The sequence below is a fragment of the Crocodylus siamensis genome, chromosome 7, assembly GCF_052110815.1.
Source record: "Crocodylus siamensis isolate JL-2025a chromosome 7, ASM5211081v1, whole genome shotgun sequence".
Lineage (NCBI taxonomy): Eukaryota > Metazoa > Chordata > Crocodylia > Crocodylidae > Crocodylus > Crocodylus siamensis.
The window spans coordinates 16853458-16880497 of record NC_143401.1 but is presented as its reverse complement, the minus strand read 5'-3'; the positions used below and the strand labels follow the sequence as shown (position 1 = coordinate 16880497).

Below are 27040 nucleotides of genomic sequence, written 5' to 3'. Positions count from 1 at the left end.
ATAGGGAGAGGGAGATTAAAAAGCTCAGTATTATCAACAAATGTATGCACTGCACTTCTCTACCTTTGCCTCAGAGTGCTAGCCTGGGGCTGGGGTCTGGCAACACTCCCACCCCTTGAGCAGCAAGAAGGGGAAAAGCCTGGGAGGGTGCAGGCAGGGTAGGCGTTTAAACCCCTCCCTAATCAGAGCATCCTCCTGGGGCCTAGTCATGCCCTCCCTCAGCTCAGCACTATAGAAGGGAAGGGAGGGCTGGTCTGGAGTCCCCTGGCTTCTAGCCTGAGCCAATGCAGGCATGTGTGTGCATTTCTTCAGTTCAAAGGGGATATCTGTATGCTTACAAACTGGTTCAGCCTACCTAGATTTGACTAACCTGCAAAGATTGAATCAATTCAAAGACTGAATATCTGTCCCTAGCTTAAAACAGGCTAATGCACGTTTTTCTAGTATGTCACAATGGAGGGCATTTATACACATGCCTTTCTGTCCTGCACCGCGTCAGAGATCCGCCACTTTGAGCAGACTCAATTAATCAAGTTTGCTCTGCATGCATGCTGATATGTACTGTACTGTGCCATTGTATAAGTGGTGAAATCTGCGTCAGTGTGCAGAAAATAGCAGTGGTGCGCTTTTGAGCTAAAGCACCTCCGAGGTGTTTTAGTTCAAAAGTGCACTGCCACCATTTTCTTCATGCTGACCCACATTTCACCATTTACACAACTGCACGTGGCACAGTACCGAGTGCTTTTCAAAGCACCCAGTGCAGCGGAGCTTACACATGTAAAAAAGCCTGGAGGTACTAGATTTAATGTGCATTACCTAAAGTGCATTAATGAATATGTCAAATACACTAGAGGGGAATTGTTTGGCTTTGGTCCCAGAACAGCAGCCTGGCCCCTACTCACAGCTTGCTTCCTCCACTCCTGGGAGCTTTTTAAAACTCCTAGCAGAACACTCTTTGCCTATCCAAATGCCTCACAGCTGAGCCCTTTCAACATGGCTGACTGTTCCCTCTTTAAGGGACAGACTGCCCTGTTACAGAAGGAAACTTGAATGGGAAATCACAGTGGATTAGCTTCTCCCCAGTAACTGCCCATGTGCCTCATTTTACTCCAGGGGCAGCTGCCACAATGGCACTGGAAGCAGCCGATTCAGAAGCATTGATCCTCACTGGTCCACACTGGATCCAAGATGAGTTGATCCAGCCCACTTCTGCAAAATCTTGCTGACTGCTATCTAACTTCATATAACTCGCTTAATTGATGATAATTCATTTTATAATTGCTGTGGTGTCACCATGCACACAGATTTCCTACACACAGCTGAGGCACTGTACATGCCACTTTACTGTTCATTGTGCTGACCTGTTCATATGCCCATACCCTTGAATGAGTTTAATTACCCCCTGTAAATTACAATATCAAGCTGAAGTGCTGTAAGGGAGATTAAACTTTAAACTGATAAGTGCATACCATGCAACTGTGGTTTAAGTATCATGGTTTGAAATGATATTGGTAGTTAAACTGATACAAGTTTGTGAATAGATCTGGGCTAAATTGACATTGTTATTCACTTTGGAGACTTAAGAAAGATTTCCATAAATATTAGTGATTCCACTGTGTGCCTTACATGTATGTTCAGTGGAATGATGGGATGGGCAAACAAGCAAGTTTCTTAAGTTTCTTTTCTCAGCTACAAGTGTGTGTGTGTGTACACATGTGCATGCACACAGTCCCACAAACCTGAGCACTTTTCTCCTTTAGAAACAGTTCTCACTGCAAAATATGTAAAAAGTTCCTATGCGCCTATCCTGAGTAAGTCAACTGCAGGAATTTGTGGTCTGTTGTTACATCTGAGAGACAGAGCTGAACAGTTTTCCTGTGATTCAAACATGGTGTAATCCACAACATTTCACAGGAATTTTGAGAAACATGCTTGAGGTCAGCAATGTGATTCCAGAGCAGAAATTGTCCATGACTAAGGAAAAAAGCCCCGCCTCAGCACAGCTGAATGGATCCTTTTTGAGTTGGGATGTGTGCATGCTTCATAGTTTCATAGTAGCTAGAGTCGGAAGGGACCTAGGTAGATCATCTAGTCCGACCCCCTGCCTTGGCAGGAAAGAGCACCGGGGTCAGATGACCCCGGCAAGGTGCTCATCTAACTTCCTTTTAAAAATCCCCAGGCTAGGAGCCTGCACCACTTCCCCTGGAAGCCGGTTCCAGGCCCTAGCCGCCCTGACTGTGAAGTAGCGCCTCCTAATATCTAATCTAAACCTACCCTCCGCCAGCTTGTGACCGTTATTCCTGGTCACTCCTGGCAGCACACGGGGGAACAGGGACTCTCCCAATACCTGCTGATCCCCCCGACCAGTTTGTAGCAGGCCACAAGGTCCCCCCTTAACCTTCTCTTGTGGAGGCTAAACAGGTTCAGGTCCCGTAGCCTCTCCTCATAAGGCCTGCCCTGCTGACCCCTGATCATACGAGTGGCCCTCCTCTGGACTCTTTCCATATCGTCCACGTCCCTCTTGAAGTGCGGCGCCCAGAACTGGACGCAGTACTCCAGCTGCGGCCTGACCAGTGCCGCGTAGAGGGGGAGGATCACCTCCCTGGACCTGCTCGAGATGCATCTGTGGATGCATGACAGGGTACGGTTGGCCTTCTTGACTGCCTCCCCACACTGCCGGCCCATGTTCATCGTGGAGTCAATGACGACTCCAAGATCCTTTTCCGTCTCCGTGCTGGCAAGAGGGGAGTTCCCCAACCTGTAAGTGTGGTGCCGGTTCTTCCTCCCCATGTGCAACACCTTGCACTTATCAGTGTTAAACCCCATCCTATTCTCATCCGCCCACCGTTGCAACCTGTCAAGGTCAGCTTGTAGCCTATTGCACCCTTCTAGTGCACCCACATCCCCCCACATCTTAGTGTCATCAGAAAACTTGAACAGGGTGCTTTCTACCCCCTCATCCAAGTCACTGATGAAGATGTTGAACAGTGCGGGCCCGAGGACCGAGCCCTGCGGAACCCCACTGCCCACGTCCTTCCAGGTCGAGAAGAACCCATCCACTACCACCCTCTGGGTGCGGCCCTCCAACCAGTTAGCGACCCATTTGACTGTGTGGGCATCGACACCACAGTCTCCCAGCTTTTTGATGAGGACAGGGTGAGAGACAGTGTCGAAAGCCTTCCGGAAGTCCAGAAAGACTACATCCACAGCAACCCCTGCGTCTAATGATTTGGTGACCTGATCGTAAAAGGCCACCAGGTTGGTCTGACAAGACCTGCCACTGATGAACCCATGTTGGTTGCCCCTGAGCATGCATTCCCCCGCAAGGCCCTCCTGGATGTGTGCCAGGATAATTTTTTCAAAGAGCTTACCCGGGATTGAGGTCAGACTAACTGGCCTGTAATTTCCCGGGTCCTCTTTTTTTCCCTTTTTGAAGATAGGGACCACATTGGCCCTCTTCCAGTCCTCCGGCACCTCACCAGGCTGCCCAGCTTCACAGGCTGCCCAGCTGTTATAGCAAGATGATCCAATGCGGCGGGGTGGGACAAGTGATGTCAATCACACCAGACACAAGTGTGTGAAGAAAAGTAACTGACAGAAACCAGGAATCCATCTGCAGGCTAGTCACTAGCAGTCTGGTCGTGTCTCAGGAGTCCAGGTTCAAAAGCTTGATCAATCCTAACACTTTGCTTTTCTGTAGGCAGGATCCCAAAGGCTCCTACAGACAGCAATGGGTCATCTTTTGCTGCTACCCCTTACAGCAAGGGACTCTCCTCAACCTTAATCTATGGAAGGGAAAGGGGAGGCCCAAAGAAGTGACTTGTCCTCAGATCCATACTGGGTCAAGTAGATTTCATAGATTTCATAGACATTAGGGGCTGGAAGGGACCTCGGGAGGTCATCCAGTCCAGCCCCCTGCCCAAAGGGCAGGAAGTCAGCTGGGGTCATAGTACTTGGGGTGTGGCTGTGCTTCAGCTAGTTCTTTGGTTCCTGTTGCTACTGATCATAATTGTGACATGTTAATGACAGCTTGGTTGGCTCTACAGTACACTACTTAAGACCTTCCACAGCAGGTCAGACTTTGTTACGAACATGCATAGTGCCCTGCTGATAGAGCTTAACCCTTTAGCGCTCTCTCAGAGGTGCGACTGCAGTGCAACTAGTAAATACAAATAGCAACTACAGTACGCATCCAGTGTCTAATCTGCAAAATGCTATTTATGCCCTGTCTTTGCACAACCCCTTTGCTGGGGGCGGTGGGAACAACACACACAACACTTGGCTCCTCAGCAGTTTCTGCATTCCTTAACAATTGCTGGAAAGACTAAATGGTTGTAGGAATTATTGCCAAGTTCCCAGATTCATTACGTGTAATCCCTGGAATCTGATCTGGGTGGGGCTTCGAGAATGCACCTCTTGAAAATGTTGCAAGCACTAGAAGGAAAGTGATGCAAACACTTGTGAGTCTGCCGTCCCTTCCCCTTCCCAGCTCTCTCTCCTGCTCACTTCTTGCCAGGAGAGCGTTCTGAGCAGAGAGAAGGCAGACTTCATTCTCAGGCACACCTTGGAGGTGGTCCTGTTGAAGGGTCCCCAGTGGACCAAGCTCCCAGTGTTCAGCTGCTCTGTTCTTCCAGGTAAGACCTTTTCCTCTATGTTCTCTCAGCAGCCAGTTCTGTGCTGACCTCCAAGCTCCCGCCATACAAAGCTGCCTCTAGAGCCCCTCTGCTTCCTCTGTGTGCCTGGAGCACAACCTGACCTGGGCATCTAGCAGCTTCACAGAGACAGGCCCTGAGAGCTCCTTCTGCATCTGGCTGCAAGGGGTCTGTCCCTGGGATGCTCAGCAGATAGCCAGGGCTGTTGGTGCTCCCCACAGCTTGCTGACTGAGGCTTCATGGAGTGCTGTGTTGCTTCTCTGCCTTTCCTCCTGCCCTCATAATCGCTCTGCCCTGCCCTTCAGCTGGAGGCAATCAAGCTGTCTCCCAGTCAGCCTGTATGGGTGCATGCTTACAAGCCAGGACAGAAATCAGTGGGAGGATTAGGACTTCCTGCCACAATTAGCCAAAGCACGTTCAGACATGCCACCCTTCTCCTGAGGCTGTTTGACACATTGACCAATGGCCTCCACAGTTCTCAGTCTAATGTCATGTGAAACTACAGCATACTTGGGGGCAGGGCAGGCTTGTTGTCCCCATTGTGTGGATGTGAAACTAAGCTCAGAGAGATTAAATGACCTGCCCAAGGTTACATAGAGAGTTGGTGGCAGAGCAAGGTACTGAATCATGTCTTTATGACTCTGGCTAGTTTCTTTACTGCTACATGATCCTCCCTCTCCCTCTTTAATTACTGTTCTCTGTGCAACATGAACTGCTCGTTAAGGCAGACAGCATGAATGCCACACTCTGTATCAAAGTGTGCTGTCTTGGGAGTCCCAGGTTTGGCTCAGAAAGCCATAAGTGGTTGTAGCCAAGCCAGCCTCCCTGTGTGATACTAAGGATTTGAAGTGCTTATGCTGGAGCCTTTGGGTTAAAAGAATCTCACAATTGCCTCTGCTTTGGGGCTTGTTCCTTGCTTGGTCTCAAAAAGCCTGTGTGATTTAACCCTCAGCCTGCCTTGTAGGGATCAACCCCGTACCTGGGCCTTCGGTGAGAACAGGCCTGCTGCTGTGCTTCCATGAAGGGGTGAGACTGGATTGCTGTTTCGTGTCAGTCAGTTGTTCCTTGGTTTGCTTCGGTGTTTTGAACATGAGGCAAAGTTGCCAAGAAGCAAGGGCTAGTACTTTGTGAGACCTTGTTATTTGGATTTACAACAACTTTCAGTCCCCAGTGCAGTGGGGAAGTTACGTAAGCAGGCTGAAGCTCACCACTAAAGAAGCCAAGTGCCACAGTATGCTTGTATGGAGCTGATGTAGGCAACCGTGGTCCTAAAGGTTTTATCGCCTATTCTTCACCCAGCAAACTGCATGGTATGTGTGTTGTACCCGTAATGGGTCAAGTGGATGAGTTACTTAAAGTAGATATGCAGATCTCTAAGGCAAGCTTTGTTTTATTTAAGAGAGAAAGAATAACTTAGAGTATACTCACAAAATCTAATATAGCATGTTTAAGCCTTGTTACTTCTTATGCACAATTTCTAAAGATGATGCTTGGAGCAGATCAGCTGAGCTGTTGGTTCTGCAGCACCCGCAAAGCTTCTCAAGTCATCTCTTCCCCCAGTAGTACACTTCTACGGGAACCCAAAGAGCTGCACATTTTGCTCAAATTTTGCCTCAAATTTATTCGCATTCAAGCGGAATTTAGAACCAAATTTCGATTAACCCTTACTGTGATTGGCTAAGTGGTTTCTTACCTGTGGTTAATAGATCTTGCATGCTTTGTGCTAACGAGCTGATATTGTATTTGTTGTATCTTGTTGTGGTTAAGGATTAGGTGGGTTGCACTGAGCATCTGCCTTGTGGGCGAGCTGCTCACTTTTTGACACAGTTTTGTGATTTGTCAGCACAGGTGTTTTACTATTTTGACAATGTCATGAAACCACATGTTTCCCTGTTTCGGCAGCTCCGTAGCAACCATGCAGTCAGAACACTTAGGTTTCTCTTTTGTCAACTTGATGTCTGATTTCTGTACTGTTAGCAAAACTGAGGATTTGGGTGTCACGCTGAGAGCACTGAACTCAGAGCTAAGAGCTACTTTCCCTACCAAAAGAAAAGCCATTGTTTTCCACAGGAGCACAGTTCTTTCCAGCAGGGAGTCAGGGTCTGTACTGACCCACTGTCATCAGATGTTCCTGGCAATCAGGAACCAACAATTTCCATCCAAAGTGTTGAGAGTAGCTCATGTGGCAGAAAAGGGGGTTGCACTGGCGATTCAGGAAACAGCCTAAGACAGCTGAGCATAAAATTTATGGAGTCAAAGAGTTAGTTAAGTTTGTTATTCCAGAATTCCTGGCAGCAATCAGTAACATGACTGGGGGAGGGGGATGAGAGGAGTACCTGCCCCAGGTGCAGACTTACAGGTGAAGGCAAAGTCTGTGCTGTATCAGAAGCAGCCCTGCACTGCCCGGCTGTAAAAGCCGGGCTAGAACAGCCCTTGCCACCCAGCTGCAGGAGTGGAGTGCATGCGCAGGGCAGAAGCAGCCCTGTGCCACCCAGCAATAGGAGCTAGGTGCGGGGACCCAGCAGGAGCAGCAGGGGTTTTGAGTCTTTGGGTCATAGATTTCATAGATATTAGGGCTGGAAGGGACCTCGGGAGATCATCGAGTCCAGCCCCCTGCCCAAAGGGCAGGAAGTCAGCTGGGGTCATAGGATCCCAGCAAGATAAGCATCCAATTTACTCTTGAAGGTGCTCAATGTAGGTGCTTGAACCACCTCCAATGGCAGGCTGTTCCAGACCTTGGGGGCTTGGACAGTAAAAAAATTCTTCCTTATGTCCAGCCTGAAACGGTTTTGCAGGAGTTTGTGACCGTTCGACCTCGTCATCCCTTGGGGTGCTCTGGTGAACAAACGTTCCCCCAGATCCTAGTGGTCAGCCCTGATAAACTTATAGGTGGCCATCAGATCACCCCTGAGCCTACGCTTTTCCAGGCTAAAGAGCCCCATGGCTCTCAGCCTGTCATCGTAAGATCTGTTTTCCTGACCTCTGATCATGCGCGTGGCTCTCCTCTGGACTCTCTCAAGCTTCTCCACATCCTTTTTGAATTGTGGAGCCCAAAACTGGAAGCGGTACTCCAGCTGCAGCCTCACCAAGGCCAAGTACAAGGGGAGAACGACGTCCCGGGATTTGCTCGAGAAGCATCTATGGATGCAAGCCAGCGTTTTGGTCGCTTTACTAGCCGCAGCATCGCATTGCAGGCTCATGTTCATCTTGTGGTCAATGATGACCTCCAAGTCTCTTTCTTCTGTAGTGCTATCCAACGTAGCACTGCCAAGCCTATAAGGATGCTGCAGGTTTTTCCTCCCGAGGTGGAGAACCTTGCATTTTTCGGTGTTAAACACCATCAGGTTCTTGTCTGCCCATTTGCTGAGCTTGTCCAGGTCAGCCTGGATCACCCGCCTATCTTCTGGCGTGGATGCTTTGCCCCAAAGTTTGGTGTCATCGGCGAACTTGGCCAGTCCGCTTCTGACTCCAATGTCCACATCATTAATGAAGATGTTGAACAGTATGGGTCCCAGGACAGAGCCTTGAGGGACCCCACTGGTCACAGGGCACCACGATGAGTGACTGCCATCGATTACAACCCTCTGGGTCTGACAATGGAGCCAGTTTCCCAGCCAGCGGATCGTGGTGGAGCCAAGGCCACAACTGGGCAGTTTGGCCAAGAGGTGATCATGGGATACCAGATCAAAGGCTTTTTTGAAGTCAAGATATATCACATCAATCTCTTCTCCCTTGTCCAGGTGATAGGTCACCTGGTCATAGAAGGAAATGAGATTGGTCAAACAAGACCTACCCGCAACAAACCCGTGCTGGCTATCCCGTAGGATGTTAGCCTGGGCCAGTCCCTCAAGGATGGCCTCCTTAATAAACTTTTCTAAAATCTTCCCCAGGATAGAAGTCAGGCTAATGGGCCTGTAGTTAGCTGGATCCACTCTCTTCCCTTTCTTGAAGATCGGCACCACATTGGCCTTCTTCCAGTCTTCGGGCACTACACCAGAGCGCCAGGAGTTTTCAAAGACCCGTGCCAGGGGCTGGGCTATGACGCTCGCCAGCTCCTTGAGTACCCTGGGGTGCAGATTGTCAGGGCCGGCTGACTTGAAGGTATCCAGCTTCTCAAGCTGTTCCTTCACGAGGTCAGCATTTATGGAGGGTAGGGGATCCCTATCACCCGGATCTCCCTGTCCCATAGCAGGCACGGGCATCCCATGGGACTGATGAAAGACTGACACAAAGTACCCATTTAATAGGTTGGCTTTTTCCTGGGTGTCAGTTGTCAGTTGCCCCATCTGGTTTAGCAGGGGTCCAACATTGCCCTTGCTTTTCCTCCGGCTCCCCACATATCTGAAAAAGGACTTTTTGTTGTCCTTGATGCTTGAAGCTAGTTGGAGTTCAGTTGCAGCCTTGGCTTTCCTGGTTTGCTCCCTGCAGGACCGGACCAGTGCAGAATAATCCTCCTTGGAGGTGAATCCCATCCTCCATCCTTTGTAGGCTTTCCTTTTTAGCCGCAGGAGGTCCGCTAGGACCCTGGAGAGCCAGGAGGGCTGCTGTGCCTTCTTGCTGCCTTTCCTCTGTGTTGGACTAGATTTAGCTTGTGCATTGAGGATCGCTTCCTTGAGAAGCAACCACTCTTCTTGAACTCCCCTCTCCCTGGGGTCATGGTCCCTGAGGGCCTGACCAACAAGACTCTTGAGCTTGTCAAAGTCGGCTTTTCTGAAGTCAAGGACTTCTGTGTTGCTGACTGACTTGCCAGCTTTATGGCGGATGGTGAAGGTGATCAGCTTGTGGTCGCTGTCACCCAGCTTCCCATCGATCACTAGGTCGCCGATTAGGTCGTCCCCCGTAGCCAGTACCAGGTCGAGCAGCGCTTTGCCTCTCGTTGGCCCATAGACTTCTTGAGTCAGGTAGAGGTCATCCACGCACGAGAGAAAGCTTTGCGACTGCTTGGATTTTGCTGAGTGATCTTCCCACGAGATGTCCGGGTAATTGAAGTCACCCATGACAACCAAGGTCCTGGAGCAAGCGGCCTCAGTCAGTTCCCGGGCGAACTCCTGGTCAAGCTCAGGACTTTGAGTGGGAGGTCTGTAGTAGACTCCCACTGTTGTGTCCCCTGTGCCGTTTTTTCCACGAATTTTTACCCAGAGGGTCTCTAGCTGTCCATGTCGGTCGCCAACATCAGCTTGCAGGGACATATAGCTTTCCTTCACATAGAGAGCTACATCCCCGCCCCTTTTGTCAACACGATCCCTCCTGTACAGGGTATAGCCCTCTATACCCGTGGTCCAGTCATGGGTGGAGTCCCACCAGGTCTCCGTTATCCCAATAACGTCATAATTCTTTGCACTGAGCAGGAGAATGAGCTCCTCCTGCTTTTTACCCAGGCTCCTGGCATTAGTGTACAGGCAGGCAAGTGTGCCCTTAGGGGCTCTTGCCTTGCCCACAGATTGTGCCAGGGCTGGGGAAGGGGTGGGCTCTCTTAAGTGCCTTGGTCTGCTGGCTTTGCAAGGGTCGCTCAGCAGGCCAGCAGAGGCAGTAGTCCCCCCGTCCCCCAGCGGGCTTAGTTTAAAGCCCGGTGGAGCAGGTCAGCCAGCCTGGCTGAGAAGAGCCTCCTCCCCAGGGGAGAGAGGTGGAGGCCATCTCTTCCCAGCAGCTTGCTGCCTCTCTCGCCAAAGAGCGGGCTGTGGTCATGGAAGCCAAAGCCTTCCCGATGACACCAGCTCCGCAGTCTTTGGTTCACTGCGTGGATCCTCCTCTCCCTCCTGAGCCCATAGCCCGAGACTGGGAGGATCGACGAAAACACCACCTGAGCTCCCAGACCCCTAAGCCCCGCTCCCAACTCCCTGTAGCACCTCATGACCTGGCTGGGGGTGCTCCGAGCCGTGTCTTTGGTGCCCACGTGAATAAGGAGCATGGGGTAGTGGTCTGTGGGCCGGAGGGGCTGCGGGATCCTCTCCGCAATGTCTCGGATGTGGGCCCCCGGGAAGTAGCAGACTTCCCAGGGGTCAAGTAAGACCCTCCTCATCCCTCAGCACCCCCATCTCCCTGCCCTGGGAAATTTTGCCCAGGGCACCAAATTTGATAATTATATCCCTGGCACCAGTTACTAAGACTTTTCACTCCAGCCACTGCCTGGTCATCCCAACCCCTAAACCAGTCAGATCCTGCAAAAAGGGCATGGAGCAAGGATGCCCTTGGAGATGTAGCTCATTAGCATGGTTTCTAGCATACTGTATCAAATCTGTGACGTGATCTTAATATTTGAACAAGACACTTCAACAAAACCTCCACCTTGGACTGCAAGAAAGTCCACAGTTGTAGGGTGCAGGGGGAAATATCTGCTCAGTAGTTTAGCCCTTGGTATTCAGTGGCTGAGATGCTCTAAATGTGCTGATATTGGTGGCTAACAATATAAGCTTGCCTGGGGCTGGAGAGTTTGTAGGATTAGGGGCAAATTCCTCAGCAGTTCCTTCTGCAGACTATTTGGCACAACAGGCCAAGATTTCCAAACGTGCTCTTCAATCCTATGCTAGGTGCTACTTTCAGCAAAGATGATGGAGCAGAATCCCTTGTTAGAGTCAGGGAAGTGGTACCAACCTATTCTTCATGTTCCAATCTATAGCAATCTTTACTGGGGCCCTGAGACCCCCTCCTCTTCCAGCTCCAGGCTTCCTTGCGTATGCTTAGAACTTTGCTGTTTGGTAAATTCAGCACCAGACCTGTAGTAGTGCTTGAGATGGTGAGGAGCTTTTCCCTTGTTGCTGAGATGCATTTCATTCTCAGCCCAGAGCAGGATGGAGTATGTGCAGTTCCAAAGCCACTCCCAAGAATTTTCTGTGGAGATTAGGATTTGCATCTCTGTAGATCATCCACCCTCTTGTGCCACTTGGAAGTGTCAGTTTGCTTGATGAGGCTGCATGCAAAGAACTGAGACTTGGCTTTATTCATTGTTTGGAATTAGTTGCAAGTAAGTAATGGGATGATTTATTGTTTCTGGTAATTAACTGATTTCCTTCGTGTGCGTGGTTAAAAAACACCTATATTCTTCTCCAGATAAGTGGCCTGGGAAATGTAATGGGAGTCACTTATGCAGTTTTTCACTTATATTTAAAACAAGACATACATTTAAGAATTAAAGATACCAGCATGCATACAGATATTCTGGCAGTAAGACTTTCTCAAATTCCCCTTTTTAAGATGAATAAAGCACTCCTTTGGCCTAGAAACCTGTTTGTGGTCAAAACTATAAACAACAAGAAGCCATTACTAGACTGAGATTCACTCTACTGAGACTTGCACTTGTGTACCAGCATGGGCAGACGGTCTTAAATGACATATAAAGAAAGAATATGTTCTTGTGGGAAGAAAGATGGATGACTTAAATCACTATTTGTGGTCTTGTTTGTTCTTTGAGGCAAATGGATTGCTTTATTCATGAGAAACTAAATACTGGGGTAACGAGGGAAAAACAAGCTGGGTTCTTGCTCGTCATATATTCCTTACGTGTGTTTGCATTACTTGCAAAAAGAATAAGGACCAAAATCATATAGAATTCCTCTGCCTTGTTTCACTGTCTACGTCTTCATTTTATCTTTTTATACCATCATGTGCTATGTTCTGCTTTAATATTGTGTAAACTGGAATAATGGATTAACTTATTTTATGCTTTTAGCAAAAATTCTAAATGATCTAAATGTTATTTTATTATATATCACTTTTACTGTTCATTTTACTGTATTGTTTTAGCAAAAGCTGTAAGTAAACTACTGGTACTAAAACTGACTTTCAAATTGTGCTGATTAATAGGCAGAAAATCACAAAGATAATTATAGAAATGGATTAACTTACAGACTCCATGCATATCTGACATGCACAGGAAACTTTCATAGTTATCATTATATTTAGAAATCTAGTGATTTTACAACATCCTCATTTTTTGTTTCACTTTTCATTAATTAATATTAGAGCAGAGGCCTGCCATCCTGGATCAAAGGTACCCCTCTAGCTCTTCAGCATGCAAGTGCTGGCTCAGTGAGTGCCAAAGGCTGAGAATCCAGCCAGAAGAAAAGCTCAGGCCTGATGGAGATGTGTTTCCTGGCAGGATAGGGAAGGAGACAGCAGGGAGAAGTAGGTGGCAGAACTTAGGGGAAGAGGAAGAGCCACTTCCTTTCGTTACAGTACTTGAGGCTGGGGAACACCCATGTTTTGTTTCCTTTTTAGGACACCAGGCCCTGGAGCTGCCAGTCTCCCCCAGTGCAGGCAGAAGGTGAAAGAAAGGACGCACTTATTCTAAGAGTTAGTTCCAGACACGTCATTCTGGGGGTGCTACTCCAGGTTGTGGAGGCAGGGAAGCATGTGCATAGGGCTGGGAGAGGTTAGCTCAGTCCTCACTGCAAATCAATTTCATCATTGACTCCAGGATGAACATGGGCCGGCAGTGTGGGGAGGCAGTCAGGAAGGCCAACCGCACCTTGTCATGCATCCACAGATGCATCTCAAGCAGGTCCAAGGAGGTGATCCTCCCCCTCTACGCGGCACTGGTCAGGCCGCAGCTGGAGTATTGCATCCAGTTCTGGGCGCTGCACTTCAGGAGGGATGTGGACAACATGGAGAGGGTCCAGAGGGCCACTCGCATGATTAGGGGCAGCAGGGCAGGCCCTATGAGGAGAGGCTACAGGACCTGAACCTGTTCAGCCTCCACAAGAGAAGGCTGAGGGGGGATCTTGTGGCCTGTTATAAACTAGTCAGGGGGGATCAGCAGGCACTGGGGAAATCCCTGTTCCCCCGAGCACTGCCAGGAGTGACCAGGAATAACGGTCACAAGCTGGCAGAGGGTAGATTCAGGCTAGACATCAGGAGGCACTACTTCACTGTCAGGGCGGCTAGGATCTGGAGCCAACTTCCAAGAGAAGTGGTGCTGGCTCCTACCCTGGGGGTCTTTAAGAGGAGGCTAGATGAACACCTTGCTGGGGTCGTTTGACCCCACTACTCTTTCCTGCTATAGCAGGGGTTGAACCAGATGATCTACTCAGGTCCCTTCTGACCCTAGAAATTATGAAATGGTGGCATGGGAGGTAGGCAGGATTGCCCTGAGGATTTACCTCTGTTTACCCAGTGCAAGCTTCTAACCACCAAGCCATAGGCAGATTTAGCAATTTGAAAAGGGGTGTCTGTGTGGTAGATGTGACCCCCATTGCAGCTCAGACACTGGGGTGTGGGTGAGATATAGCTGGAGCCCCTGGGATGGTGAGGGGAAGTTGCAGGGGCAGGAAGGGGGAACCCACCTGCTGATGCCACTGTCCCCTCCCATGACTGGAGTTGGGGCAGGAGCAGCTTTGGGGTCTCCCCCCCACCTGGTTTGGGGACAGCAGCAAGGGCAGGCAGATCTCCCCTTCCTGCATCTACTTCCTGCCCATATAACGTTTATACTCTAGGCCATTGGGTTGCTGGGATGGGGCACTCACTCAGACCTCCATGCCCCTGGGGTTCTGCCTTCCAGCCAGCATTCAGGAGAGACAGGTGGGATGATAAACAGCTTTGTCTTTGTTAGGAAACAGGATACTATAGCACGTGCACTCGCAGCTTGCAGGGAGAACCACCACACATCGACAAACTGCATCCACAGGGCATCAGGGGGAAGAAACAGGACCGTTCCACCACAGGCCCTTTAAAGGTTCCTTCCATATACCACATGCCCCTTTTTTGCCGTGGGAGCTTCCTCTTAAGTACAGGCAGTTCTCAGACTTATAACACAATTGGTTCCTGAAAACCACGTCTTCAGTGAAAACATTGCAACTCAGAACCGATTTTCCTATAGGAAACAACGTTACAAATGGGGATTGGTTCCTGAACCAAGGCCTGATACCCTATTTTCACCAAAAAATAACCCAGAATTTTGTACTCAATCAATTATAGATGAATAATACAGCTACATTAATGTATTTATATTGTAAATAGCAGTCATATTGATTTGGAAAGACTTCTTTGAGGTGACTTTGGTGGACTTTTTGAAGGGCTCTTAGCTGGAGTCTTGGCTGCAGGTTTTTCTGGAGTCTTGGCTGCTTTCTTAAAGAAAGTGTCCAAGAAAGTTTGGACGGGTTCTCTCCAGGGAGATGGGTGATGCAGCAAACTTGTTCACTGGCATGGCGTGGTGTCAGATCAAGTGTTGTAAAAAAGTTGAAATGGATGTCAGAAAATTGTAATGGTGTCAATTTATAAATGTTGTAAGTGCGAAATGTTGCAACTGAAGACGTTGCAAGTCGAGGACTGCCTGTAGTTGATGTTCATCAGTAGCTATTTTAACTTGGAACATTTAGGGATCGTGGAGGCAGAGGTTGCTAGCACTTGGCTCACCAATGGGGTCTAGCCTTTACTGCTAATCCATGACGTAGTCCTTGTGCTTCGTAGGCAGTTTCACCACACGTCCACTCTTAGTTTGCATGGTGTCATCAGGAGTCTCTGTGGTTTTACTTCTGATGTTTGTTCTGCTGCTGTCTCTTGAGGTCCATCATAGATTTCATAGGTTTCATGAACATGTTTTGCTGGTACTGATGAGTGATCCTTTCTTAAGTGTCTTCTGTTTCTCCTGTGGACATTACTGCAGGGGTTTTTTACCATGTAGGAACGTGGTTCATCCCTTTTTGCGATAACGGAAGCTGGTCTCCAACCTGTATTTGTTTGCAGCCTGAATTTCTCCCCCAACTCGTAGAGGTGGCAAGAATGCAACTGTGCAGTCATAGTGCTTCTTTTGGCACCTTTGAAGTTTCTGCAACTTGTGGGAGGCATTCAATGGTAGTCTAGGTGTCAGCACCACTGTTATAGCAGGAAGGGTACTGTGCAAAAGTCTCCCCATCAGAAGTTGTGCTGGAGCATACTTAAGACTTATAATAGGCATGTTCTGGAGATTGAGTAAAGCCAGGTGTAGATCTGAGCTATCCTGCAACATTTCTTAAACATTGATTTGATGGTCTGAGCTGTACATTCAGCCTGACCACTAATTGTGGATAACCCGGACTAGAGTGGGTGATGGTTATGTCCCAGTCAAATCGGATTGTTTCATCATGTGGCTTGCAAATAGCATGTGATCACAAACTATTTCTTTAGGTATGCCATGGCGAGCAAACACAGACTTCATTTTGGCTACTACTATGCCAGCTGTTTTGTCTGGCAGGTGCAAAAATTGAGCGTGCTTGGAGTAATAATCAACTATTACCAAATAAGACTGTCCCCGTAGGTCAAAAACGTCCACTGCCAGTTTTAGCTAAGGCAGGTCTGGGATGTCATGTGAGATCATGGGTTCTGAGTACTGGGTTAGAGCTCTTGACAAGGTGTGCAATTTGTAATCCCTTGCTCGATGTGGGCATTCATCATAGACCAATACATGATTTGGCACGCTCGTGCCATCAACCTTTGTATACCTTGATGGGGCGAGTGAAGCAATGTCAATATGTTGGTCCTTACACTGTGTGGAATGATTATTTTCAGGCCAAACATGAGCAAATCATCCTGAATCCAGATTTGGTCTGAGAGACCAGTAAGGCTTTAGTTCAGGTCTAATTTGTTTTTGCCTGCTCGGCCATCCATTAAGATGCTGGGCTCTAAGTACTTGTAGTCCCGTGTCAGCCTTCGTGTGCTCCTGTAACTGCTGGAGTAACTGGCCACTGAGTGGATCCATTGCAGTCAGACCACGAACCACCTTTGCTGAGTGGAGAAGATCAGGCTCAGCGGGAGGGGCAAGCATTGTGGCTCTAGAAAGCATGTCAGCCACCAACTTGTCTTTGCCTTAGTATAGAGAATCTGGATGTCATGTTTTTGGAGCTGCAACAGCATCCTTTGCAGTCGTGCTAGAGCCTTTCCTTTGGGCTTCGCAAAAATTGCTTCCAGGAGCTTGTGGTCTGACTGCACCCTTACCTGGGTGCCATGCACATATTGGTGGAACTTCATCGTGGCGAAGACAAATTGCCAGAAGTTCTTTTTCAATCTGCGCGTAATTTCTCTCAGATTGTGTTAGAGCCCTCAAAGCATATGCAGTTGGTTGCTTCTGCTGAAACAGACATGCTCCCAGGCCATCTTTGGATGCATCAGCTTGGATTTCCATCTGCTCTGCTGGGTTACAGTACCTGAGTAGAGGTGTCCTTGTGATGGTTTGCTTGAGCTTATCCAGGGCTTTCTGATGCTTAGGTTCCCATTGCCAAATAACGTCATTCCTGAGAAGTGCTTTCAGCAGGGCCGTCAGGCTGGACTCATATGGAATATATTGCGCAAAGTACTGAATGGTTCCGAGGAGTCTCTGAAGGCCCTTGTTGTCTGTTGGAGGGGGCATCCTGCTGATGGCTTCTACTTTGTCATAGTCTGCTTTGACACCATCTTTTGGGAAGATATGGCCCTAATGGTATCGACTAAAAACTGTATTTCATCCTTATTAACTTTACTCCTTTCAAATGTGCTGTCTCCAGGACTTGTTTCAGGATAGTGTCATGCTCCTCTTTGGTAGCTGCCACAATGAGCATGTCATCCAAAATTATGTGGATTCCCAGAATGTCATCAAAGCACTCATGATTCTTTTGTTGGAATAGTTTGTTAGCCAACTTAATACCAAGGGGAAGGCGATTGGAATGAAACCATCCCCATGGGGTGTTTAAGGTACACAGCTCTGCTGACTCCTTGTCCAGTTTGACTTGCCAGTAGCCATCCTTTTCATCAAGAATGGTGAATAGCTTTTTACCTGACAAACTCTTATGAACATCTTCTACAGCAGGAATAGAAAAGTGCTGCCTCAACACTGCCTTGTTGAGGTCTCATGGGTCTAGACCAGGGGTGGGCAATTATTTTGGGCAGAGGACCGCTTACTGAGTTTCGGCAAGCTATTGCATGACAGGCAGCCCAGGGTAGATTACTATTACTTTTCTAAATGTTTTAGGGGCCCTGCAGGCTGGATAGAATGGTTTGGCGGGCCACATCCAGCCCCGGGGCTGCATTTTGCCCACCCCAGTCTAGACAGAATTGTAGTGAATCATCCTTTTTTTGTGTGTGCTCACAAAGCTATTGACCCAGGGTGTGGGATTAGTCACCTTCATAACGACTCCCATAGCTGCCATCATTTTGAAAGTGGTCTTCAAATCCCCTAGGGTTGCATAGGGAATTTTTCTGTACCCATGCACAACTGGTGGTATCACTGGGTCGACATAAATGTGGTGGGTACTGGGAAACTGGCCCCCCCAAACCTTTGAAAACGTCCAGGTATCATTTGAGAAGATCTGCCTTGGTTGCAGGTACTGTCAGGGCCATTCCATGGACTTGTCTGATAAGGTCTAAGGTGGTGCATGCCACCCTACCAAGTATTGGTGGGTCACTATTGTCTGTTATATACAAAATTAAATCGGATTCATTAGCACTGGCTTTGCAGCATGCAATAATTGCACCTTGTGGTTTGATGCATGCACTGCCAAACGCAACCAACATAATATGAGCTTCAGTGTTGCTTCTACTCCAGTATCTAACTTAAAATAGACTGGCAAGTCAGCAGTCATAACTGCTATACCAGGTATTCAGGTTGTCTAAGGTCTGTGAGTGCTGCTTTGCTGACATTGCCCATTTATAGGATATTGACTCCTTGGCAGGATCTAGGCTTGTGTGTCCTTCCACCCCTTTTGTAAACGGAGCAGCTTGATAGCTCTCTTGTAAAGCAAACTTCAATGGAGGTTTATTTTGGTAGTTTTGCTTTTGTTCAACTGTATGTTATGTCTGCAGAAGCACCCTGGAGGGGTTCTCCAGAAGCCTGTCCTTGAGTCTGCGGTCAGTTATGCTGAAGACAATTTTGTCCCTTAACATAACATCCTCAGTTTATCCACATTCACAATGCTGTGCTCTATTTCTGAGCTCTGTAAACAAAATCATCTATGCCTGCAGCCCCATTGTATCCGTTTTGGCAATTTAGATGCCTTTAAAAGAAACAGGGTTTTCCTGGGTTCACAGTAGCTCTTCAATGCTGCAAGCACCTCTGTAAGGGTTTTGCTATTAGGGTCTGCAAACACCCCTGGCATGTTGTAAATTTCTGGGGCTTTATGGCCAGTGCAGTGAAGCATGACTGCAAGTTTATAATCCTCTGCCTCTTACTCGGCCTTTGATTGCAAGGTATAAATCGGAGCTTCTGTTCCCATCTCCTCCAATTCTTCCCAAGATTTCCAGTAAAGGATAATGCTGGCAGAGGTTTGAAATGCTCCATTTGTATTTATTTATTTTTTTTAGTTGCGGGTGAAAGCTGTAACCCCTTCAATCAGGCTGCTGGTGACTCCACCAAGAGACAGGTCACTGCTGACACCAAATAGCGTTTACTGTAGGCCATTGGGTTGCTGGGATGGGGCACTCACTCCGACCTCCGTGCCCCTGGGGTTCGCCCTCCAGCCAGCATTCAGCAGAAGCAGCTGGGATGATAAACAGCTTTGTCTTTGTTAGGAAACAGGATACAACAGCACACACACTCGCATCCTGCAGGGAGAACCACCACACTCAGGGCATCAGGGAAAACTGGACCATTGCCCTGCAGGCCCTTTGAAAAGGTACATCCCATCATATACCACAGCCCAGTCCCTCGGGGGCCCAGCTGGCCCAGGACCAGAGGGGAGGCTTTAAGTCTGGTGATCCAAGCTCATAGTGCTGCACAACAACAGAACGGTGGAGTAACCACATTGTCACAACCCACCCCCCAGATCCTCCCCTGAGGCCACAAGTAAAGCATCATCAAATCCCCTCTCCAGTGCTCCTAGAGCAACAGTTCTAAACCTTTTAGACCCAAGGCACCCCACTCCATAATTTAGTGGCACCCTATTTAAAAAACTAATTTCAGTCCTTTTTTGACGATAGAAAAATACTAAAGCAGTTCTTCTGTTGCAAAGGGCTCAGAAAGACCATAACAAGTCAGAATGTTTCTGACACTATGGATTCCTATTTAAAGTTTCAGGGTACCTGTACACAAGCATGGAGGCTGCTTCGATGTGCTGCAAGTACATTATGTCAGAGTGGACTTGATTAAGTCACAGGAGTGACCAGGAATAATGGTCACAAGCTGGCGGAGGGTAGGTTTAGATTAGATATTAGGAGGCGCTACTTCACAGTCAGGGCGGCTAGGGCCTGGAACTGGCTTCCAGGGGAGGTGGTGCAGGCTCCTAGCCTGGGGATTTTTAAAAGGAAGTTAGATGAGCACCTTGCCGGGGTCATCTGACCCCGGTGCTCTTTCCTGCCAAGGCAGGGGGTCGGACTAGATGATCTACCTAGGTCCCTTCTGACTCTAGCTACTATGAAACTATGAAACTATAATTGAGTCTGCCAGAGCTTGAACTAAAGGTCACTGAACAAGCTTTAGTTCAAGTGCCCCCACTGCCATTTTGAAGCACAGGGATGCTGGTACATGAGTGCACTTTCCACACCTGAGAAGGGTTAATGAGACCTCTGGGTATGTAAACAAGGAAATAATGAATAGGGGATATCGGGTGAATTTACCTCTATATGTGGCATTGAAACCAGTACTGGAATACTGCTTACGACCTGGTTTTGATGTTTTCAAGAGGATGTTGAAAAACTGGAGAGGGTACAGAAAAAAAATACAAAAATAATCCAAGTGCTTCCAAAGCTTGACAGCAAATAACTTATAAGGATAGGCTTATTGCCTCCTTTGTCAGAGAGCCTGTGGGTGCTCAGCTGGTATAGGTGTCTACTTTGCTGACACTGTCCGAAGTTGTTGTTAGCATTATATGGCCATTTTTTTCCTCCATTAAACTTTTCCTGCTGTGCTTGTGACACATACAGTTGCTGGTAAAGGAGGTGATTTGGCCTACCTGGGCCTGAATTAATTGAGCCACTGCATGGCAGTCTGTCAGATGAATGCCACATTTCCTGCACAAAGTGAACAATGAAGCTTTTTAGACCACAAATGCATTTTATTTGGCCACAAGTGAAAAGCTGAGCAATGCAAACTTTGGTACTGCTTCAAAATTTGCTTGTTGTAGAAGTGCAACACAACTGGAGTCCTTAATAATAGGGGAAAATGCTAAACAAGGGTAAAAACACTACACACAGAGTCAAGAGGATTTACACATTGTGCAGTAGGTTCTAATCTGCTTAACGGTGGCGCAGCATAACATTTGCTTGCATCTGTTTGACCAGAATTTCGGCAAGATGAACAGGAAAGGGAAATAGCGGGTGAGAAAATGTCATAGACAAGAATAGTTCAGAAGATGAGAAAGGGTATGAGATGTTGTCTAAGGGTCACTTATAGTCATTTAGTGGATTTAGAGTAGCTAGATCTGGTTTAGGGCCCATACAGCTTATATAAAATAGTTGAAATGTTTTGCTTGACAAAAAGCAAGATGCATGTAAGCAGACAACTTGGAGTTTATATTAATATTAATGATTAAATAACCTGGCAGGTGCATTTTCATATCTTTTCTAGCTTTATCTAGATAGCATTTGGAGTTGGACCAGGTATTCAAGTACAAAAGTCTAGGTTAACCTCAATCTTTGTGCTCCACATTTTCAGATGAACTGCTACTTCTGAAACTTCTAAAGCTAGGTTAAAAAAAAAAAAAAAAAGCTCTTGACCCAGAATGCTAGCCACCTGTTAAAGCCTTTTAAGAATTTAAGATTTAGTAAATTTTAAGATTAATCTCTTTCTAGTTCAGATATTTAAAAAAGTATTACTAATTAATACATCATTGCTTGGTTTGATTCAGTGGTACCTGTATCACTTCATCATTCATATACTATTTGAATTCCAATATTAATGTTATATAGATTTATTTAAATCTATTCAAATAGATTTGGGTAGCACAGATTTCCCCAAACCTTCTTTGGCCCCCAGAACATCTCTGGTGGGAGTCAGCAGAGACTGGGATGGTGAAAGTCTACTCCATCATTGGTGGAGTCACAGCAGTGGTCTTGCACAGCCCTACCACAGGAGAATGTTGCTGCCTAGTGTGCTGCTGGAACGGGGTGGAAGTTAAGGAAAGCAGGCAACTGCTCTTCGCTCCCTGCTTCACCTGAGTGCAGATCTAAATCATTGCGCAGACTTGCTATACAAAGCAAGATCTGAATATTGTTTCCGATTCAGTTTCCCATGGTTTTGGTTTTTTTTGAGGGAGGAAGGAATTCACACAAGGACAATTTCTGCCTCCCCAAGGGTCTGGTGCTCTGGATTGCCAGAGTACCCTGCTTGTCAGCCAACAATAGCACACTATGGAGGGACAGCACATAGTACCAAAAGTGAGGAAAGGAATTGGGGATGTGAACAGTTAAATGATTTATTGTTTAACTGGTAAGCCCAGTGATAGCCAGGTACAGCCTAACAGTGATCATTTAGCGTGGGGCAGGGAAGAAAAGCTGCACAGTGCCCCAGCAGGAACTGGAAGGCAGCAGGGCAGGCAGGAGGGAAGGAGAGAGCAGTGAGGAGGAGAGGAGGGGAGGGGAAGAGGGGTCTAGTACCTATAACTAGGCTTCCCAGATCCCAGTGCAGCCACCAACAGCCTCCCCACCACCTGCCATGAGCAGCCTGGCACAGGCTCTGGGCAGGCCTTTGCTGCCCTTCCCAGAGCCCAGGCTGCTTGTGGCCATCAGTGGGGAGGCTACAAGCAGCTGCAGTGGGGTCCTTGGAGGCTAGCTATTAGGTATTGTTCCCCCTTTCCCTCCCTGCTACTCTGCTGTCTACAAAGAAAACAGCTCAGCTCCCTCTCTGTGGAGCGTGGAAGTCAGAGGCCCATGGCAGCTGCACGTTCTGGCAGGGGCAAGGTGGGAGGTAAGGGAACATGGGACAGTTCCCTCAGCCTTGCAGCTCAGCCCCATGGTGCATCTCCTTCCACCCCATGCCCCAATCTGCACCCAGGCCTGGCATGTCATGAGGTAGAGCCCTGGGGAGCCAGGGCCCCAAGGAACCTCTGAGTTTCTTCTACATTTCAGGGGGCTGGAGGCACCCCGCTGGTGCCAGCTCGGGAAGGGGCACCCTGAAGGCTGGGTCAGAGCAATCCCATGTGGGCCAAGCCAGGGGTTGCCATACTGATTAATTGTTTAACTGTTGTAATTACAATAAGTTAAACAGATATTTTTTGTAATTGGTATTTATGCATGGGAAGGAAACTGCTGCTCAAAGTACCCTGAAGCTGACGGGAAGTGCACTGACCTAGAAGCCAAATATTCTGGTTTCATATTTACTCACTGCAGCATCTACTAATTTTGTCTTTCCTAAACTGTTGAGCAAAATCTCATACTCTCCAAAAACAATACAATACCCCCAATTTTCCTATCAGTGAACTGAGTGCTTGCAAAGGGTCCTTTTCAAGCAGCCATGAGGCTAGACGTCAGATCTCATCCACTCTTTCATACTGCCATTTGTAAAAGACTTGCCAGAAATGTGCATCTCCTTCCTTCCTCTGATTGGTTGCTGCTCTACAATCTCATCAGCAAGGAAAAATTCAGGAATCCTGATCTCCCAAATTTTATTTTTCTGTAGTAAGTAATTGTGTAGTACACTGTCAAAGGACCATAAAAAATTGTAGTTTCCAATGCTTCAGTCCTCATCTACTGAGAGCCTGACACTGCCAGGCATTGATGCTCAGCATAGCTCTGCCTCCTCATTAAACACCGAGGGTGTTTAGACACATACTCCAGGAGATGGGCTGGGTGCTTTAAATTAGAGTAGCTCTTGGAGTTGCTGTAATTAAAGCACACCCCCCACCCAGCTGTTTCCTGAGAGTTGCTCTAATTAAAAAAGTTAAAAAGTCTAATTAACAGCTTGAATGAGCTTTAGTTAAAGCACCCCCGCTGCCATTTTTCAGCATGGGGATGGTGATACACATGACACTGGAATCTGCTGGAGAGTGGTCATTAGTACACTCCAGTAGACTCAATCAAGCCTGCTCTGACATGCTGTAATTACAGCGTGTCGGAGCGGCCTTAATGCACATATATAGGTGCCCTGAAATCCTATGGGGAAGAAGGGGATTGCTGGAAAGATGCTGGACTTCAGAAAAGCAGACTTCAACAAACTCGGGGAACTGGTAAGCAGGATCCTCTGGCAGGCAAGTCTGAGGTGAGGGAAAGGCATCCAGGATAGCTGGCTGTACTTTAAAGGAGGCCCTTTTAGGGGTGCAAAGGCAACCTATCCCAATGCAGCAGAAGAAACAGAAGTGCAACAGGAGACAAGCCTGAAAAGACAGCAGTCTCTTCAATGAGATGAATCTCAGACAGGAATTGTACAAAAAGTGGAAACTTAGTCATGTTTCTAGGGAAGAATTAGGATGTTGTACGGGCATGCAGGGAGAAAATTAGGGAGGTCACAGCATAATCTGGGATGCAACTGGCAATGGACATAAAAGATGAAAGGAATTCTCTAAGTATGCCAGGAGGAAAAAGACCAAAGAGACCATAGATCCCTTATGAAATGTAGAAAGCATTCGAATTACGGATGACAGAGAAGGCTGAATTATTTTAATGCTTTTTTCACGTCTGGTAGTTGACCTTATTCATGAAGACTGAAGTTGGGCACAGCTGGCAGCAAAGGTAGGGAAGGAGGCAAACAATCTATAGCAGTGACAGAACAGGTTGGGGATTACTTAGAGGAGTTAGATGGTTACAAGTTGGCAAGGCTAACTGGGATGCACCTTGGGGTACTAAATGAATTGGCTTAGGTAATTTCAAAGCCATTAGCCATCCTCTTGAACTCACAGAGGTTGGGTGAGATCCCAGATGATTGGAAAAAGGGCAAGTGAAGATATTAAACATTACTGGACCCAGTGAAAACCCCTGGGGAACCTCAGTTGATACCTTCTCCCAAATAGACATTGAGCCTTTCATGACTACAGATTGAGCACAATGATTCAACCAGTTATGTACACACTTTACAGCGCTTTCATCTGGTCTCTTTCCTTGGCTTGTCAATGAGAATGTTGCAGGAGACTAATGTCGAAAGCATTGCTAAATCAAGGTAAATCACATCCAGTGCTGCCTCCCCATCCACAGAACCTGTCACCTTATCATAGAAGAAAATCAGTACCTATCTTTAATAAAGGGGAGGAGGAGGATCTAGAAACTTACAAGGCAGTCAGCCTGACAGTGGTACCTGGAAAAATCATGGAGCAGGTTCTCGAGGAATCTATTGTGAAACACTTAGCAGAGAAAATGTCATCCAGAACAGCCAGCATGGAGATACCAAGAGCAAAATCATACCTGACCAAACCTGATTTCCTTCTACAATAAGGTGACAAGTTCTGTGAAGGGGGGAGGAAGGGAGACAGAGACAAGTGGGTGTGATATACTTTTATTTAGCAAGGCTTTTGACATTGTCTCCTAAACCATTCTCTTTGACAAGCTAAAGAAAATATAGACTAGATGAAGGTACTGTAAGGTGGGTACATAACTGGCTAGATCATTGTGCCTAGTTGGGAGGAGGTATCAAGTGAAGCTTCCCCAGGGGTCTTCATTACATCCAGTAATGTTTTAATATTCTCATTAATGATTTGAATGATGTGACTGAGTGCATGCTTAGCAAATCCATGCATGACATCAAGTTGAGTGGAGTTGTAGACACTGGAGGATAGGGCAAGGATCCAGAATGACCTGGAACAATGGTCCTCAATCAATCAAATGAGATTCAACACAGACAAGTGCAAAGCCCTGCACTTGAGACAAAATTATTACATTCAGGAATACAGACTATGAAATAACTGGTTAGGCTGTATTATTACAGAGAAGGACCTAAAAGTTACTATAGACCAAGGGTCAGCAACATTTCTGGGCAGTGCCAAAAACACCCACAACTACAACTTGTAAGATGTTGGTGTGCCAGGGGTGGGTGATGGGGGAGCCACAAGGGACCCAATCCTTGCTATTGCCATGTAGCCCCAGCACCTTCCTTGCCATCCACCCAGAGGCACATGTGCCAAGCAAAATGCCTTCAACTGCCACACGTGCCAGGGGTTGCCTACTGCTGCTATAGACAGTAGTGTAAGGGATACATCTCTTGTCAAACAGGTAAGCCCCACCCTCTGGTAGGTGCCCTGCCACCTGGCTGCAATCTTGGGACCAGAAATCACGTCCCTAACCCATAACTTTTGCAGCCAGAACCAAAGGGTTCAGCCCCCTAACCCAAGGGTTGCCCAAGATGCCCGATACCCAGACTCCTAGAGCAGGTGGTGAGGATTCTGGAGAAGAGGGGCACCTTGTGCTGGACGCCAAATAGGAAGAAGATCTCTTTGAGGGAGCAGAGGCACTGGTGAGTGGCTTGAACTGTGGGTGTGGGGCCCTTAAGGGAATTGGTGGTAGGCTTTTGGCAGGGTCCCTGGCAGGGCAGAAATTAGCTATGAACTCCTTAACTGGTGGCTAATTAGCCTTTGTCCTTTGAAATGCCTCTGCAGCTACATGAAGCCTTTCTAATGACACCAGAAAGACAGCACATCAGCAGACCTGTAACCCCAATATTGGAAAAGATAAACTGTTTTAGTGACAGGCAGTGGTTTCAGGAGAAGGTAATGATTCTTTGGTTTTTAGAAGACAACTAGGAATTGAACAAGTAGGGGAAAAAGGGAAAAAAAGAGGACCCGGGAAATTACAGGCCAGTTAGTCTTACCTCAGTCCCGGGTAAGCTCTTTGAAAAAATTATCCTGGCACACATCCAGGAGGGCCTTGCGGGGGAATGCATGCTCAGGGGCAACCAACATGGGTTCATCAGTGGCAGGTCTTGTCAGACCAACCTGGTGGCCTTTTACGATCAGGTCACCAAATCATTAGACGCAGGGGTTGCTGTGGATGTAGTCTTTCTGGACTTCCGGAAGGCTTTCGACACTGTCTCTCACCCTGTCCTCATCAAAAAGCTGGGAGACTGTGGTGTCGATGCCCACACGGTCAAATGGGTCGCCAACTGGTTAGAGGGCCGCACCCAGAGGGTGGTAGTGGATGGGTTCTTCTCGACCTGGAAGGACGTGGGCAGTGGGGTTCCGCAGGGCTCGGTCCTCGGGCCCGCACTGTTCAACATCTTCATCAGTGACTTGGATGAGGGGGTAGAAAGCACCCTGTTCAAGTTTTCTGATGACACTAAGATGTGGGGGGATGTGGGTGCACTAGAAGGGTGCAATAGGCTACAAGCTGACCTTGACAGGTTGCAACGGTGGGCGGATGAGAATAGGATGGGGTTTAACACTGATAAGTGCAAGGTGTTGCACATGGGGAGGAAGAACCGGCACCACACTTACAGGTTGGGGAACTCCCCTCTTGCCAGCACGGAGACGGAAAAGGATCTTGGAGTCGTCATTGACTCCACGATGAACATGGGCCGGCAGTGTGGGGAGGCAGTCAAGAAGGCCAACCGTACCCTGTCATGCATCCACAGATGCATCTCGAGCAGGTCCAGGGAG

General features: G+C 47.8%; 1 protein-coding gene across 1 annotated transcript in view; it reads left to right on the top strand.

Annotated features, from left to right (window-relative positions):
* The first annotated feature begins 4292 nt into the window (after positions 1-4292).
* PTAFR (platelet activating factor receptor) overlaps positions 4293-27040 on the top strand; it is a 39622-nt gene continuing 16874 nt past the window's right edge. Inside the window, exon 1 of the mRNA XM_090056701.1 lies at positions 4293-4634. The gene's annotated coding sequence lies outside the window, so the exon portion shown is untranslated. The remainder of the gene's footprint in view (positions 4635-27040) is intronic.